This window comes from Crinia signifera, chromosome 4 (assembly GCF_055691185.1).
Source record: "Crinia signifera chromosome 4, ASM5569118v1, whole genome shotgun sequence".
NCBI lineage: Eukaryota > Metazoa > Chordata > Amphibia > Anura > Myobatrachidae > Crinia > Crinia signifera.
Genome location: NC_139220.1, coordinates 336,785,298 through 336,802,093, shown reverse-complemented (window position 1 = coordinate 336,802,093; position 16,796 = coordinate 336,785,298).

The window sequence follows — 16,796 nt, the reverse complement described above, 5'->3', positions numbered from 1 at the left end:
GCCACCACACCATGCAGTGTAAGGGACAGAGCGGAGCTGCCACCACATCATGCAGTGTAAGGGACAGAGCGGAGCTGCCACCACACCATGCAGTGTAAGGGAGAGAGCGGAGCTGCCACCACACCATGCAGTGTAAGGGACAGAGCGGAGCTGCCATCACATCATGCAGTGTAAGGGACATAGCGGCACTGCCACCCCATCATGCAGTGTAAGGGACAGAGCGGAGCTGCCACCACACCATGCAGTGTAAGGGACAGAGCGTAGCTGCCACCACATCATGCAGTGTAAGGGACAGAGCGGAGCTGCCACCACACCATGCAGTGTAAGGGACAGAGCGGAGCTGCCACCACACCATGCAGTGTAAGGGACAGAGCGGAGCTGCCACCACACCATGCAGTGTAAGGGACAGAGCGGAGCTGCCACCACACCATGCAGTGTAAGGGACAGAGCGGAGCTGCCATCACATCATGCAGTGTAAGGAACATAGCGGCGCTGCCACCACATCATGCAGTGTAAGGGACAGAGCGGAGCTGCCATCACATCATGCAGTGTAAGGAACATAGCGGCGCTGCCACCACATCATGCAGTGTAAGGGACAGAGCAGAGCTGCCACCACATCATACAGTGTAAGGGACAGAGCGGAGCTGCCACCACATCATGCAGTGTAAGGAACAGAGCGGAGCTGCCACCACATCATGCAGTGTAAGGGACAGAGCGGAGCTGCCACCACACCATGCAGTGTAAGGGACAGAGCGGAGCTGCCACCACACCAGGCAGTGTAAGGGACAGAGCGGAGCTGCCACCACATCATGCAGTGTAAGGGACAGAGCGAAGCTGCCACCACACCATACAGTGTAAGGGACAGAGCAGAGCTGCCACCACATCATACAGTGTAAGGGACAGAGCGGAGCTGCCACCACATCATGCAGTGTAAGGGACAGAGCGGAGCTGCCACCACATCATACAGTGTAAGGGACAGAGAGGAGCTGCCACCACGTCATGCAGTGTAAGGGACAGAGCGGAGCTGCCACCACACCATGCAGTGTAAGAGACAGAGCGGAGCTGCCACCACGTCATGCAGTGTAAGGGACAGAGCGGAGCTGCCACCACATCATGCAGTGCAAGAGACAGAGCGGAGCTGCCACCACATCATGCAGTGTAAGGGACAGAGCGGAGCTGCCACCACATCATGCAGTGTAAGGGACAGAGCGGAGCTGCCACCACATCATGCAGTTTAAGGGACAGAGCTGAGCTGCCACCACACCATGAAGTGTAAGGGACAGAGCGGAGCTGCTGCCACACCATTCAGTGTAAGGGACAGAGCGGAGCTGCCGCCACATCATACAGTGTAAGGGACAGAGCGGAGCTGCCACCACATCATGCAGTGTAAGGGACAGAGCGGAGCTGCCACCACACCATGCAGTGTAAGGGACAGAGCGGAGCTGCCACCACATCATGCAGTGTAGGGGATAGAGCGGAGCTGCCACCACATCATGCAGTGTAAGGGACAGAGCGAAGCTGCCACCACACCATGCAGTGTAAGGGACAGAGCGGAGCTGCCACCACACCATGCAGTGTAAGGAACATAGCGGCACTGCCACCACATCATGCAGTGTAAGGGACAGAGCGGAGCTGCCACCACACCATGCAGTGTAAGGGACAGAGCGTAGCTGCCACCACATCATGCAGTGTAAGGGACAGAGCAGAGCTGCCACCACATCATGCAGTGTACAGAGCAGAGATGCCACCACACCATGCAGTGTAAGGGACAGAGCGGAGCTGCCACCACACCATGCAGTGAAAGGAACAGAGCGGAGCTGCCACCACACCATGCAGTGTAAGGGACAGAGCGGAGCTGCCACCACACCAAGCAGTGTAAGGGACAGAGCGGAGCTGCCACCACACTATGCAGTGTAAGGGACAGAGTGAAGCTGCCACCACACCAAGCACTGTAAGGGACAGAGCGGAGCTGCCACCACACCATGCAGTGTAAGGGACAGAGCGGAGCTGCCACCACACCATGCAGTGTAAGGGACAGAGCGGAGCTGCCACCACACCAAGCAGTGTAAGGGACAGAGTGGAGCTGCCACCACATCATGCAGTGTAAGGGACAGAGCGGAGCTGCCACCACATCATGCAGTGTAAGGGACAGAGCGGAGCTGCCACCACACCATGCAGTGTAAGGGACAGAGCGGAGCTGCCACCACACCAAGCAGTGTAAGGGACAGAGTGGAGCTGCCACCACATCATGCAGTGTAAGGGACAGAGCGGAGCTGCCACCACATCATGCAGTGTAAGGGACAGAGCGGAGCTGCCACCACATCATGCAGTGTAAGGGACAGAGAGGAGCTGCCACCACATCATGCAGTATAAGGGATAGAGCGGAGCTGCCACCACACCATGCAGTGTAAGGGACAGAGCGGAGCTGCCACCACATCATGCAGTGTAAGAGACAGAGCGGAGCTGCCACCACATCATGCAGTGTAAGGGACAGAGCGGAGCTGCCACCACATCATGCAGTGTAAGGGACAGAGCGGAGCTGCCACCACATCATGCAGTTTAAGGGACAGAGCTGAGCTGCCACCACACCATGCAGTGTAAGGGACAGAGCGGAGCTGCCACCACATCATGCAGTGTAAGGGACAGAGCGGAGCAGCCACCACATCATGCAGTGTAAGGGACAGAGCGGAGCTGCCACCACATCATGCAGTGTAAGGACAGAGCGGAGCTGCCACCACATCATGCAGTGTAAGGGACAGAGCGGAGCTGCCACCACATCATGCAGTGTAAGGGACAGAGCGGAGCTGCCACCACATCATGCAGTGTAAGGGACAGAGCGGAGCTGCCACCACACCATGCAGTGTAAGGGACAGAGCGGAGCTGCCACCACATCATGCAGTGTACGGGACAGAGCGGAGCTGCCACCACACCATGCAGTGTAAGGGACAGAGCGGAGCTGCCACCACATCATGCAGTGTAAGGGACAGAGCGGAGCTGCCACCACACCATGCAGTGTAAGGGAGAGAGCGGAGCTGCCACCACACCATGCAGTGTAAGGGACAGAGCGGAGCTGCCATCACATCATGCAGTGTAAGGGACATAGCGGCACTGCCACCCCATCATGCAGTGTAAGGGACAGAGCGGAGCTGCCACCACACCATGCAGTGTAAGGGACAGAGCGTAGCTGCCACCACATCATGCAGTGTAAGGGACAGAGCGGAGCTGCCACCACACCATGCAGTGTAAGGGACAGAGCGTAGCTGCCACCACACCATGCAGTGTAAGGGACAGAGCGGAGCTGCCACCACACCATGCAGTGTAAGGGACAGAGCGGCGCTGCCACCACACCATGCAGTGTAAGGGACAGAGCGGAGCTGCCATCACATCATGCAGTGTAAGGAACATAGCGGCGCTGCCACCACATCATGCAGTGTAAGGGACAGAGCGGAGCTGCCATCACATCATGCAGTGTAAGGAACATAGCGGCGCTGCCACCACATCATGCAGTGTAAGGGACAGAGCGGAGCTGCCACCACATCATACAGTGTAAGGGACAGAGCGGAGCTGCCACCACATCATGCAGTGTAAGGAACAGAGCGGAGCTGCCACCACACCATGCAGTGTAAGGGACAGAGCGTAGCTGCCACCACATCATGCAGTGTAAGGGACAGAGCGGCGCTGCCACCACACCATGCAGTGTAAGGGACAGAGCAGAGCTGCCACCACATCATACAGTGTAAGGGACAGAGCAGAGCTGCTACCACATCATACAGTGTAAGGGACAGAGCGGAGCTGCCACCACATCATGCAGTGTAAGGGACAGAGCGGAGCTGCCACCACATCATACAGTGTAAGGGACAGAGAGGAGCTGCCACCACATCATGCAGTGTAAGGGACAGAGCGGAGCTGCCACCACACCATGCAGTGTAAGGGACAGAGCGGAGCTGCCACCACATCATGCAGTGTAAGAGACAGAGCGGAGCTGCCACCACATCATGCAGTGTAAGGGACAGAGCGGAGCTGCCACCACATCATGCAGTGTAAGGGACAGAGCGGAGCTGCCACCACATCATGCAGTTTAAGGGACAGAGCTGAGCTGCCACCACACCATGCAGTGTAAGGGACAGAGCGGAGCTGCCACCACAACATGCAGTGTAAGGGACAGAGCGGAGCTGCCACCACATCATGCAGTGTAAGGGACAGAGCGGAGCTGCCACCACATCATGCAGTGTAAGGACAGAGCGGAGCTGCCACCACATCATGCAGTGTAAGGGACAGAGCGGAGCTGCCACCACATCATGCAGTGTAAGGGACAGAGCGGAGCTGCCACCACATCATGCAGTGTAAGGGACAGAGCGGAGCTGCCACCACACCATGCAGTGTAAGGGACAGAGCGGAGCTGCCACCACACCATGCAGTGTAAGGGACAGAGCGGAGCTGCCACCACATCATGCAGTGTACGGGACAGAGCGGAGCTGCCACCACACCATGCAGTGTAAGGGACAGAGCGGAGCTGCCACCACATCATGCAGTGTAAGGGACAGAGCGGAGCTGCCACCACACCATGCAGTGTAAGGGAGAGAGCGGAGCTGCCACCACACCATGCAGTGTAAGGGACAGAGCGGAGCTGCCATCACATCATGCAGTGTAAGGGACATAGCGGCACTGCCACCCCATCATGCAGTGTAAGGGACAGAGCGGAGCTGCCACCACACCATGCAGTGTAAGGGACAGAGCGTAGCTGCCACCACATCATGCAGTGTAAGGGACAGAGCGGAGCTGCCACCACACCATGCAGTGTAAGGGACAGAGCGTAGCTGCCACCACACCATGCAGTGTAAGGGACAGAGCGGAGCTGCCACCACACCATGCAGTGTAAGGGACAGAGCGGCGCTGCCACCACACCATGCAGTGTAAGGGACAGAGCGGAGCTGCCATCACATCATGCAGTGTAAGGAACATAGCGGCGCTGCCACCACATCATGCAGTGTAAGGGACAGAGCGGAGCTGCCATCACATCATGCAGTGTAAGGAACATAGCGGCGCTGCCACCACATCATGCAGTGTAAGGGACAGAGCAGAGCTGCCACCACATCATACAGTGTAAGGGACAGAGCGGAGCTGCCACCACATCATGCAGTGTAAGGAACAGAGCGGAGCTGCCACCACATCATGCAGTGTAAGGGACAGAGCGGAGCTGCCACCACACCATGCAGTGTAAGGGACAGAGCGGAGCTGCCACCACACCAGGCAGTGTAAGGGACAGAGCGGAGCTGCCACCACATCATGCAGTGTAAGGGACAGAGCGAAGCTGCCACCACACCATACAGTGTAAGGGACAGAGCGGAGCTGCCATCACATCATGCAGTGTAAGGAACATAGCGGCGCTGCCACCACATCATGCAGTGTAAGGGACAGAGCGGAGCTGCCACCACACCATGCAGTGTAAGGGACAGAGCGTAGCTGCCACCACATCATGCAGTGTAAGGGACAGAGCGGCGCTGCCACCACACCATGCAGTGTAAGGGACAGAGCAGAGCTGCCACCACATCATACAGTGTAAGGGACAGAGCAGAGCTGCCACCACATCATACAGTGTAAGTGACAGAGCGGAGCTGCCACCACACCATGCAGTGTAAGGGACAGAGCGTAGCTGCCACCACATCATGCAGTGTAAGGGACAGAGCGGCGCTGCCACCACACCATGCAGTGTAAGGGACAGAGCAGAGCTGCCACCACATCATACAGTGTAAGGGACAGAGCAGAGCTGCTACCACATCATACAGTGTAAGGGACAGAGCGGAGCTGCCACCACATCATGCAGTGTAAGGGACAGAGCGGAGCTGCCACCACATCATACAGTGTAAGGGACAGAGAGGAGCTGCCACCACATCATGCAGTGTAAGGGACAGAGCGGAGCTGCCACCACACCATGCAGTGTAAGGGACAGAGCGGAGCTGCCACCACATCATGCAGTGTAAGAGACAGAGCGAAGCTGCCACCACATCATGCAGTGTAAGGGACAGAGCGGAGCTGCCACCACATCATGCAGTGTAAGGGACAGAGCGGAGCTGCCACCACATCATGCAGTTTAAGGGACAGAGCTGAGCTGCCACCACACCATGCAGTGTAAGGGACAGAGCGGAGCTGCCACCACAACATGCAGTGTAAGGGACAGAGCGGAGCTGCCACCACATCATGCAGTGTAAGGGACAGAGCGGAGCTGCCACCACATCATGCAGTGTAAGGACAGAGCGGAGCTGCCACCACATCATGCAGTGTAAGGGACAGAGCGGAGCTGCCACCACATCATGCAGTGTAAGGGACAGAGCGGTGCTGCCACCACATCATGCAGTGTAAGGGACAGAGCGGAGCTGCCACCACACCATGCAGTGTAAGGGACAGAGCGGAGCTGCCACCACATCATGCAGTGTAAGGGACAGAGCGGAGCTGCCACCACATCATGCAGTGTAAGGGACAGAGCGGAGCTGCCACCACATCATGCAGTGTAAGATACAGAGAGGAGCTGCCACCACATCATGCAGTGTAAGGGACAGAGCGGAGCTGCCACCACACCATGCAGTGTAAGGGACAGAGCGGAGCTGCCACCACATCATGCAGTGTAAGAGACAGAGCGGAGCTGCCACCACATCATGCAGTGTAAGGGACAGAGCGGGGCTGCCACCACATCATGCAGTGTAAGGGACAGAGCGGAGCTGCCACCACATCATGCAGTTTAAGGGACAGAGCTGAGCTGCCACCACACCATGCAGTGTAAGGGACAGAGCGGAGCTGCCACCACATCATGCAGTGTAAGGGACAGAGCGGAGCTGCCACCACATCATGCAGTGTAAGGGACAGAGTGGAGCTGCCACCACATCATGCAGTGTAAGGACAGAGCGGAGCTGCCACCACATCATGCAGTGTAAGGGACAGAGCGGAGCTGCCACCACATCATGCAGTGTAAGGGACAGAGCGGAGCTGCCACCACACCATGCAGTGTAAGGGACAGAGCGGAGCTGCCACCACACCATGCAGTGTAAGGGACAGAGCGGAGCTGCCACCACATCATGCAGTGTACGGGACAGAGCGGAGCTGCCACCACACCATGCAGTGTAAGGGACAGAGCGGAGCTGCCACCACATCATGCAGTGTAAGGGACAGAGCGGAGCTGCCACCACACCATGCAGTGTAAGGGAGAGAGCGGAGCTGCCACCACACCATGCAGTGTAAGGGACAGAGCGGAGCTGCCATCACATCATGCAGTGTAAGGGACATAGCGGCACTGCCACCCCATCATGCAGTGTAAGGGACAGAGCGGAGCTGCCACCACACCATGCAGTGTAAGGGACAGAGCGTAGCTGCCACCACATCATGCAGTGTAAGGGACAGAGCGGAGCTGCCACCACACCATGCAGTGTAAGGGACAGAGCGTAGCTGCCACCACACCATGCAGTGTAAGGGACAGAGCGGAGCTGCCACCACACCATGCAGTGTAAGGGACAGAGCGGAGCTGCCACCACACCATGCAGTGTAAGGGACAGAGCGGAGCTGCCATCACATCATGCAGTGTAAGGAACATAGCGGCGCTGCCACCACATCATGCAGTGTAAGGGACAGAGCGGAGCTGCCATCACATCATGCAGTGTAAGGAACATAGCGGCGCTGCCACCACATCATGCAGTGTAAGGGACAGAGCAGAGCTGCCACCACATCATACAGTGTAAGGGACAGAGCGGAGCTGCCACCACATCATGCAGTGTAAGGAACAGAGCGGAGCTGCCACCACATCATGCAGTGTAAGGGACAGAGCGGAGCTGCCACCACACCATGCAGTGTAAGGGACAGAGCGGAGCTGCCACCACACCAGGCAGTGTAAGGGACAGAGCGGAGCTGCCACCACATCATGCAGTGTAAGGGACAGAGCGAAGCTGCCACCACACCATACAGTGTAAGGGACAGAGCAGAGCTGCCACCACATCATACAGTGTAAGGGACAGAGCGGAGCTGCCACCACATCATGCAGTGTAAGGGACAGAGCGGAGCTGCCACCACATCATACAGTGTAAGGGACAGAGAGGAGCTGCCACCACGTCATGCAGTGTAAGGGACAGAGCGGAGCTGCCACCACACCATGCAGTGTAAGAGACAGAGCGGAGCTGCCACCACGTCATGCAGTGTAAGGGACAGAGCGGAGCTGCCACCACATCATGCAGTGTAAGAGACAGAGCGGAGCTGCCACCACATCATGCAGTGTAAGGGACAGAGCGGAGCTGCCACCACATCATGCAGTGTAAGGGACAGAGCGGAGCTGCCACCACATCATGCAGTTTAAGGGACAGAGCTGAGCTGCCACCACACCATGAAGTGTAAGGGACAGAGCGGAGCTGCTGCCACACCATTCAGTGTAAGGGACAGAGCGGAGCTGCCGCCACATCATACAGTGTAAGGGACAGAGCGGAGCTGCCACCACATCATGCAGTGTAAGGGACAGAGCGGAGCTGCCACCACACCATGCAGTGTAAGGGACAGAGCGGAGCTGCCACCACATCATGCAGTGTAGGGGATAGAGCGGAGCTGCCACCACATCATGCAGTGTAAGGGACAGAGCGAAGCTGCCACCACACCATGCAGTGTAAGGGACAGAGCGGAGCTGCCACCACACCATGCAGTGTAAGGAACATAGCGGCACTGCCACCACATCATGCAGTGTAAGGGACAGAGCGGAGCTGCCACCACACCATGCAGTGTAAGGGACAGAGCGTAGCTGCCACCACATCATGCAGTGTAAGGGACAGAGCGGCGCTGCCACCACACCATGCAGTGTAAGGGACAGAGTGGAGCTGCCACCACATCATGCAGTGTAAGGGATAGAGCGGAGCTGCCACCACATCATGCAGTGTAAGGGACAGTGCAGAGCTGCCACCACATCATGCAGTGTAAGGGACAGAGCGGAGCTGCCACCACACCATACAGTGTAAGGGACAGAGCGGAGCTGCCACCACATCATGCAGTGTAAGGGACAGAGCGGTGCTGCCGCCACATCATGCAGTGTAAGGGACAGTGCGGAGCTGCCACCACATCATGCAGTGTAAGGGACAGTGCGGAGCTGCCACCACATCATGCAGTGTAAGGGATAGAGCGGAGCTGCCACCACACCATGCAGTGTAAGGGACAGAGCGGAGCTGCCGCCACACCATGCAGTGTAAGGGACAGAGCGGAGCTGCCACCACATCATGCAGTGTAAGCGAGAGAGCAGAGCTGCCACCACATCATACAGTGTAAGGGACAGAGCGAAGCTGCCACCACATCATGCAGTGTAAGGGACAGAGCGGAGCTGCCACCACATCATGCAGTGTAAGGACAGAGCGGAGCTGCCACCACATCATACAGTGTAAGGGACAGAGCGGAGCTGCCACCACATCATGCAGTGTAAGGGACAGAGCGGAGCTGCCACCACATCATGCAGTGTAAGGGACAGAGCGGAGCTCCCACCACATCATACAGTGTAAGGGACAGAGCGGAGCTGCCACCACATCATGCAGTGTAAGGGACAGAGCGGAGCTGCCACCACATCATGCAGTGTAAGGGACAGAGCGGAGCTGCCACCACACCATGCAGTGTAAGGAACAGAGCGGAGCTATCACCACATCATGCAGTGTAAGGGACAGAGCGAAGCTGCCACCACATCATGCAGTGTAAGGGACAGAGCGGATCTGCCACCACATCATGCAGTGTAAGGGACAGAGCGGAGCTGCCACCACATCATGCAGTGTAAGGGACAGAGCGGAGCTGCCACCACATCATGTAGTGTAAGGGATAGAGCGGAGCTGCCACCACATCATGCAGTGTAAGGGACAGTGCGGAGCTGCCACCACATCATGCAGTGTAAGGGATAGAGCGGAGCTGCCACCACATCATGCAGTGTAAGAGACAGAGTGGAGCTGCCACCACATCATGCAGTGTAAGGGACAGTGCGGAGCTGCCACCACATCATGCAGTGTAAGGGACAGTGCGGAGCTGCCACCACATCATGCAGTGTAAGGGACAGTGCGGAGCTGCCACCACATCATGCAGTGTAAGGGATAGAGCGGAGGTGCCACCACACCATGCAGTGTAAGGGACAGAGCGGAGCTGCCACCACATCATGCAGTGTAAGGACAGAGCGGAGCTGCCACCACATCATGCAGTGTAAGGGACAGAGCGGAGCTGCCACCACATCATGCAGTGTAAGGGACAGAGCGGAGCTGCCACCACATCATGCAGTGTAAGGGACAGAGCGGAGCTGCCACCACACCATGCAGTGTAAGGGACAGAGCGGAGCTGCCACCACACCATGCAGTGTAAGGGACAGAGCGGAGCTGCCACCACATCATGCAGTGTACGGGACAGAGCGGAGCTGCCACCACACCATGCAGTGTAAGGGACAGAGCGGAGCTGCCACCACATCATGCAGTGTAAGGGACAGAGCGGAGCTGCCACCACACCATGCAGTGTAAGGGAGAGAGCGGAGCTGCCACCACACCATGCAGTGTAAGGGACAGAGCGGAGCTGCCATCACATCATGCAGTGTAAGGGACATAGCGGCACTGCCACCCCATCATGCAGTGTAAGGGACAGAGCGGAGCTGCCACCACACCATGCAGTGTAAGGGACAGAGCGTAGCTGCCACCACATCATGCAGTGTAAGGGACAGAGCGGAGCTGCCACCACACCATGCAGTGTAAGGGACAGAGCGTAGCTGCCACCACACCATGCAGTGTAAGGGACAGAGCGGAGCTGCCACCACACCATGCAGTGTAAGGGACAGAGCGGCGCTGCCACCACACCATGCAGTGTAAGGGACAGAGCGGAGCTGCCATCACATCATGCAGTGTAAGGAACATAGCGGCGCTGCCACCACATCATGCAGTGTAAGGGACAGAGCGGAGCTGCCATCACATCATGCAGTGTAAGGAACATAGCGGCGCTGCCACCACATCATGCAGTGTAAGGGACAGAGCAGAGCTGCCACCACATCATACAGTGTAAGGGACAGAGCGGAGCTGCCACCACATCATGCAGTGTAAGGAACAGAGCGGAGCTGCCACCACATCATGCAGTGTAAGGGACAGAGCGGAGCTGCCACCACACCATGCAGTGTAAGGGACAGAGCGGAGCTGCCACCACACCAGGCAGTGTAAGGGACAGAGCGGAGCTGCCACCACATCATGCAGTGTAAGGGACAGAGCGAAGCTGCCACCACACCATACAGTGTAAGGGACAGAGCGGAGCTGCCATCACATCATGCAGTGTAAGGAACATAGCGGCGCTGCCACCACATCATGCAGTGTAAGGGACAGAGCGGAGCTGCCACCACACCATGCAGTGTAAGGGACAGAGCGTAGCTGCCACCACATCATGCAGTGTAAGGGACAGAGCGGCGCTGCCACCACACCATGCAGTGTAAGGGACAGAGCAGAGCTGCCACCACATCATACAGTGTAAGGGACAGAGCAGAGCTGCCACCACATCATACAGTGTAAGTGACAGAGCGGAGCTGCCACCACACCATGCAGTGTAAGGGACAGAGCGTAGCTGCCACCACATCATGCAGTGTAAGGGACAGAGCGGCGCTGCCACCACACCATGCAGTGTAAGGGACAGAGCAGAGCTGCCACCACATCATACAGTGTAAGGGACAGAGCAGAGCTGCTACCACATCATACAGTGTAAGGGACAGAGCGGAGCTGCCACCACATCATGCAGTGTAAGGGACAGAGCGGAGCTGCCACCACATCATACAGTGTAAGGGACAGAGAGGAGCTGCCACCACATCATGCAGTGTATGGGACAGAGCGGAGCTGCCACCACACCATGCAGTGTAAGGGACAGAGCAGAGCTGCCACCACATCATGCAGTGTAAGAGACAGAGCGGAGCTGCCACCACATCATGCAGTGTAAGGGACAGAGCGGAGCTGCCACCACATCATGCAGTGTAAGGGACAGAGCGGAGCTGCCACCACATCATGCAGTTTAAGGGACAGAGCTGAGCTGCCACCACACCATGCAGTGTAAGGGACAGAGCGGAGCTGCCACCACAACATGCAGTGTAAGGGACAGAGCGGAGCTGCCACCACATCATGCAGTTTAAGGGACAGAGCTGAGCTGCCACCACACCATGCAGTGTAAGGGACAGAGCGGAGCTGCCACCACAACATGCAGTGTAAGGGACAGAGCGGAGCTGCCACCACATCATGCAGTGTAAGGGACAGAGCGGAGCTGCCACCACATCATGCAGTGTAAGGACAGAGCGGAGCTGCCACCACATCATGCAGTGTAAGGGACAGAGAGGAGCTGCCACCACATCATGCAGTGTAAGGGACAGAGCGGAGCTGCCACCACACCATGCAGTGTAAGGGACAGAGCGGAGCTGCCACCACATCATGCAGTGTAAGAGACAGAGCGGAGCTGCCACCACATCATGCAGTGTAAGGGACAGAGCGGAGCTGCCACCACATCATGCAGTGTAAGGGACAGAGCGGAGCTGCCACCACATCATGCAGTTTAAGGGACAGAGCTGAGCTGCCACCACACCATGCAGTGTAAGGGACAGAGCGGAGCTGCCACCACATCATGCAGTGTAAGGGACAGAGCGGAGCTGCCACCACATCATGCAGTGTAAGGGACAGAGTGGAGCTGCCACCACATCATGCAGTGTAAGGACAGAGCGGAGCTGCCACCACATCATGCAGTGTAAGGGACAGAGCGGAGCTGCCACCACATCATGCAGTGTAAGGGACAGAGCGGAGCTGCCACCACAACATGCAGTGTAAGGGACAGAGCGGAGCTGCCACCACACCATGCAGTGTAAGGGACAGAGCGGAGCTGCCACCACATCATGCAGTGTACGGGACAGAGCGGAGCTGCCACCACACCATGCAGTGTAAGGGACAGAGCGGAGCTGCCACCACATCATGCAGTGTAAGGGACAGAGCGGAGCTGCCACCACACCATGCAGTGTAAGGGAGAGAGAGGAGCTGCCACCACACCATGCAGTGTAAGGGACAGAGCGGAGCTGCCATCACATCATGCAGTGTAAGGGACATAGCGGCACTGCCACCCCATCATGCAGTGTAAGGGACAGAGCGGAGCTGCCACCACACCATGCAGTGTAAGGGACAGAGCGTAGCTGCCACCACATCATGCAGTGTAAGGGACAGAGCGGAGCTGCCACCACACCATGCAGTGTAAGGGACAGAGCGTAGCTGCCACCACACCATGCAGTGTAAGGGACAGAGCGGAGCTGCCACCACACCATGCAGTGTAAGGGACAGAGCGGCGCTGCCACCACACCATGCAGTGTAAGGGACAGAGCGGAGCTGCCATCACATCATGCAGTGTAAGGAACATAGCGGCGCTGCCACCACATCATGCAGTGTAAGGGACAGAGCGGAGCTGCCATCACATCATGCAGTGTAAGGAACATAGCGGCGCTGCCACCACATCATGCAGTGTAAGGGACAGAGCAGAGCTGCCACCACATCATACAGTGTAAGGGACAGAGCGGAGCTGCCACCACATCATGCAGTGTAAGGAACAGAGCGGAGCTGCCACCACATCATGCAGTGTAAGGGACAGAGCGGCGCTGCCACCACACCATGCAGTGTAAGGGACAGAGCGGAGCTGCCACCACACCAGGCAGTGTAAGGGACAGAGCGGAGCTGCCACCACATCATGCAGTGTAAGGGACAGAGCGAAGCTGCCACCACACCATACAGTGTAAGGGACAGAGCAGAGCTGCCACCACATCATACAGTGTAAGGGACAGAGCAGAGCTGCCACCACATCATACAGTGTAAGGGACAGAGCGGAGCTGCCACCACATCATGCAGTGTAAGGGACAGAGCAGAGCTGCCACCACATCATACAGTGTAAGGGACAGAGAGGAGCTGCCACCACGTCATGCAGTGTAAGGGACAGAGCGGAGCTGCCACCACACCATGCAGTGTAAGAGACAGAGCGGAGCTGCCACCACGTCATGCAGTGTAAGGGACAGAGCGGAGCTGCCACCACATCATGCAGTGTAAGAGACAGAGCGGAGCTGCCACCACATCATGCAGTGTAAGGGACAGAGCGGAGCTGCCACCACATCATGCAGTGTAAGGGACAGAGCGGAGCTGCCACCACATCATGCAGTTTAAGGGACAGAGCTGAGCTGCCACCACACCATGAAGTGTAAGGGACAGAGCGGAGCTGCTGCCACACCATTCAGTGTAAGGGACAGAGCGGAGCTGCCGCCACATCATACAGTGTAAGGGACAGAGCGGAGCTGCCACCACATCATGCAGTGTAAGGGACAGAGCGGAGCTGCCACCACACCATGCAGTGTAAGGGACAGAGCGGAGCTGCCACCACATCATGCAGTGTAGGGGATAGAGCGGAGCTGCCACCACATCGTGCAGTGTAAGGGACAGAGCGAAGCTGCCACCACACCATGCAGTGTAAGGGACAGAGCGGAGCTGCCACCACACCATGCAGTGTAAGGAACATAGCGGCACTGCCACCACATCATGCAGTGTAAGGGACAGAGCGGAGCTGCCACCACACCATGCAGTGTAAGGGACAGAGCGTAGCTGCCACCACATCATGCAGTGTAAGGGACAGAGCGGCGCTGCCACCACACCATGCAGTGTAAGGGACAGAGTGGAGCTGCCACCACATCATGCAGTGTAAGGGATAGAGCGGAGCTGCCACCACATCATGCAGTGTAAGGGACAGTGCAGAGCTGCCACCACATCATGCAGTGTAAGGGACAGAGCGGAGCTGCCACCACACCATACAGTGTAAGGGACAGAGCGGAGCTGCCACCACATCATGCAGTGTAAGGGACAGAGCGGTGCTGCCGCCACATCATGCAGTGTAAGGGACAGTGCGGAGCTGCCACCACATCATGCAGTGTAAGGGACAGTGCGGAGCTGCCACCACATCATGCAGTGTAAGGGATAGAGCGGAGCTGCCACCACACCATGCAGTGTAAGGGACAGAGCGGAGCTGCCGCCACACCATGCAGTGTAAGGGACAGAGCGGAGCTGCCACCACATCATGCAGTGTAAGCGAGAGAGCAGAGCTGCCACCACATCATACAGTGTAAGGGACAGAGCGAAGCTGCCACCACATCATGCAGTGTAAGGGACAGAGCGGAGCTGCCACCACATCATGCAGTGTAAGGACAGAGCAGAGCTGCCACCACATCATACAGTGTAAGGGACAGAGCGGAGCTGCCACCACATCATGCAGTGTAAGGGACAGAGCAGAGCTGCCACCACATCATGCAGTGTAAGGGACAGAGCGGAGCTGCCACCACATCATACAGTGTAAGGGACAGAGCGGAGCTGCCACCACATCATGCAGTGTAAGGGACAGAGCGGAGCTGCCACCACATCATGCAGTGTAAGGGACAGAGCGGAGCTGCCACCACACCATGCAGTGTAAGGAACAGAGCGGAGCTATCACCACATCATGCAGTGTAAGGGACAGAGCGAAGCTGCCACCACATCATGCAGTGTAAGGGACAGAGCGGATCTGCCACCACATCATGCAGTGTAAGGGACAGAGCGTAGCTGCCACCACATCATGCAGTGTAAGGGACAGAGCGGAGCTGCCACCACATCATGTAGTGTAAGGGATAGAGCGGAGCTGCCACCACATCATGCAGTGTAAGGGACAGTGCGGAGCTGCCACCACATCATGCAGTGTAAGGGATAGAGCGGAGCTGCCACCACATCATGCAGTGTAAGGGACAGAGTGGAGCTGCCACCACATCATGCAGTGTAAGGGACAGTGCGGAGCTGCCACCACATCATGCAGTGTAAGGGACAGTGCGGAGCTGCCACCACATCATGCAGTGTAAGGGACAGTGCGGAGCTGCCACCACATCATGCAGTGTAAGGGATAGAGCGGAGGTGCCACCACACCATGCAGTGTAAGGGACAGAGCGGAGCTGCCACCACATCATGCAGTGTAAGGGACAGAGCGGAGCTGCCACCGCATGCAGTGTAAGGGACAGAGCGGAGCTGCTACCACATCATACAGTGTAAGCGAGAGAGCAGAGCTGCCACCACATCATGCAGTGTAAGGGACAGAGCGGAGCTGCCACCACATCATGCAGTGTAAGGGACAGAGCGGAGCTGCCACCACATCATGCAGTGTAAGGGACAGAGCGGAGCTGCCACCACATCATGCAGTGTAAGGGACAGAGCGGAGCTGCCACCACATCATACAGTGTAAGGGACAGAGCGGAGCTGCCACCACACCATGCAGTGTAAGGGACAGAGCGGAGCTGCCACCACACCATGCAGTGTAAGGGACAGAGCGGAGCTGCCACCACACCATGCAGTGTAAGGGACAGAGCGGAGCTGCCACCACACCATGCAGTGTAAGGGACAGAGCGGAGCTGCCACCACACCATGCAGTGTAAGGGACAGAGCGGAGCTGCCATCACATCATACAGTGTAAGGGACAGAGCGGAGCTGCCACCACATCATGCAGTGTAAGGGACAGAGCGGCGCTGCCACCACATCATGCAGTGTAAGGGACAGAGCAGAGCTGCCACCACATCATGCAGTGTAAGGGACAGAGCGGAGCTGCCACCACATCATACAGTGTAAGGGACAGAGCGGAGCTGCCACCACATCATGCAGTGTAAGGGACAGAGCGGAGCTGCCACCACATCATGCAATGTAAGGGACAGAGCGGAGCTGCCACCACATTATACAGTGTAAGGGACAGAGGGGAGCTTCCACCACATCATGCAG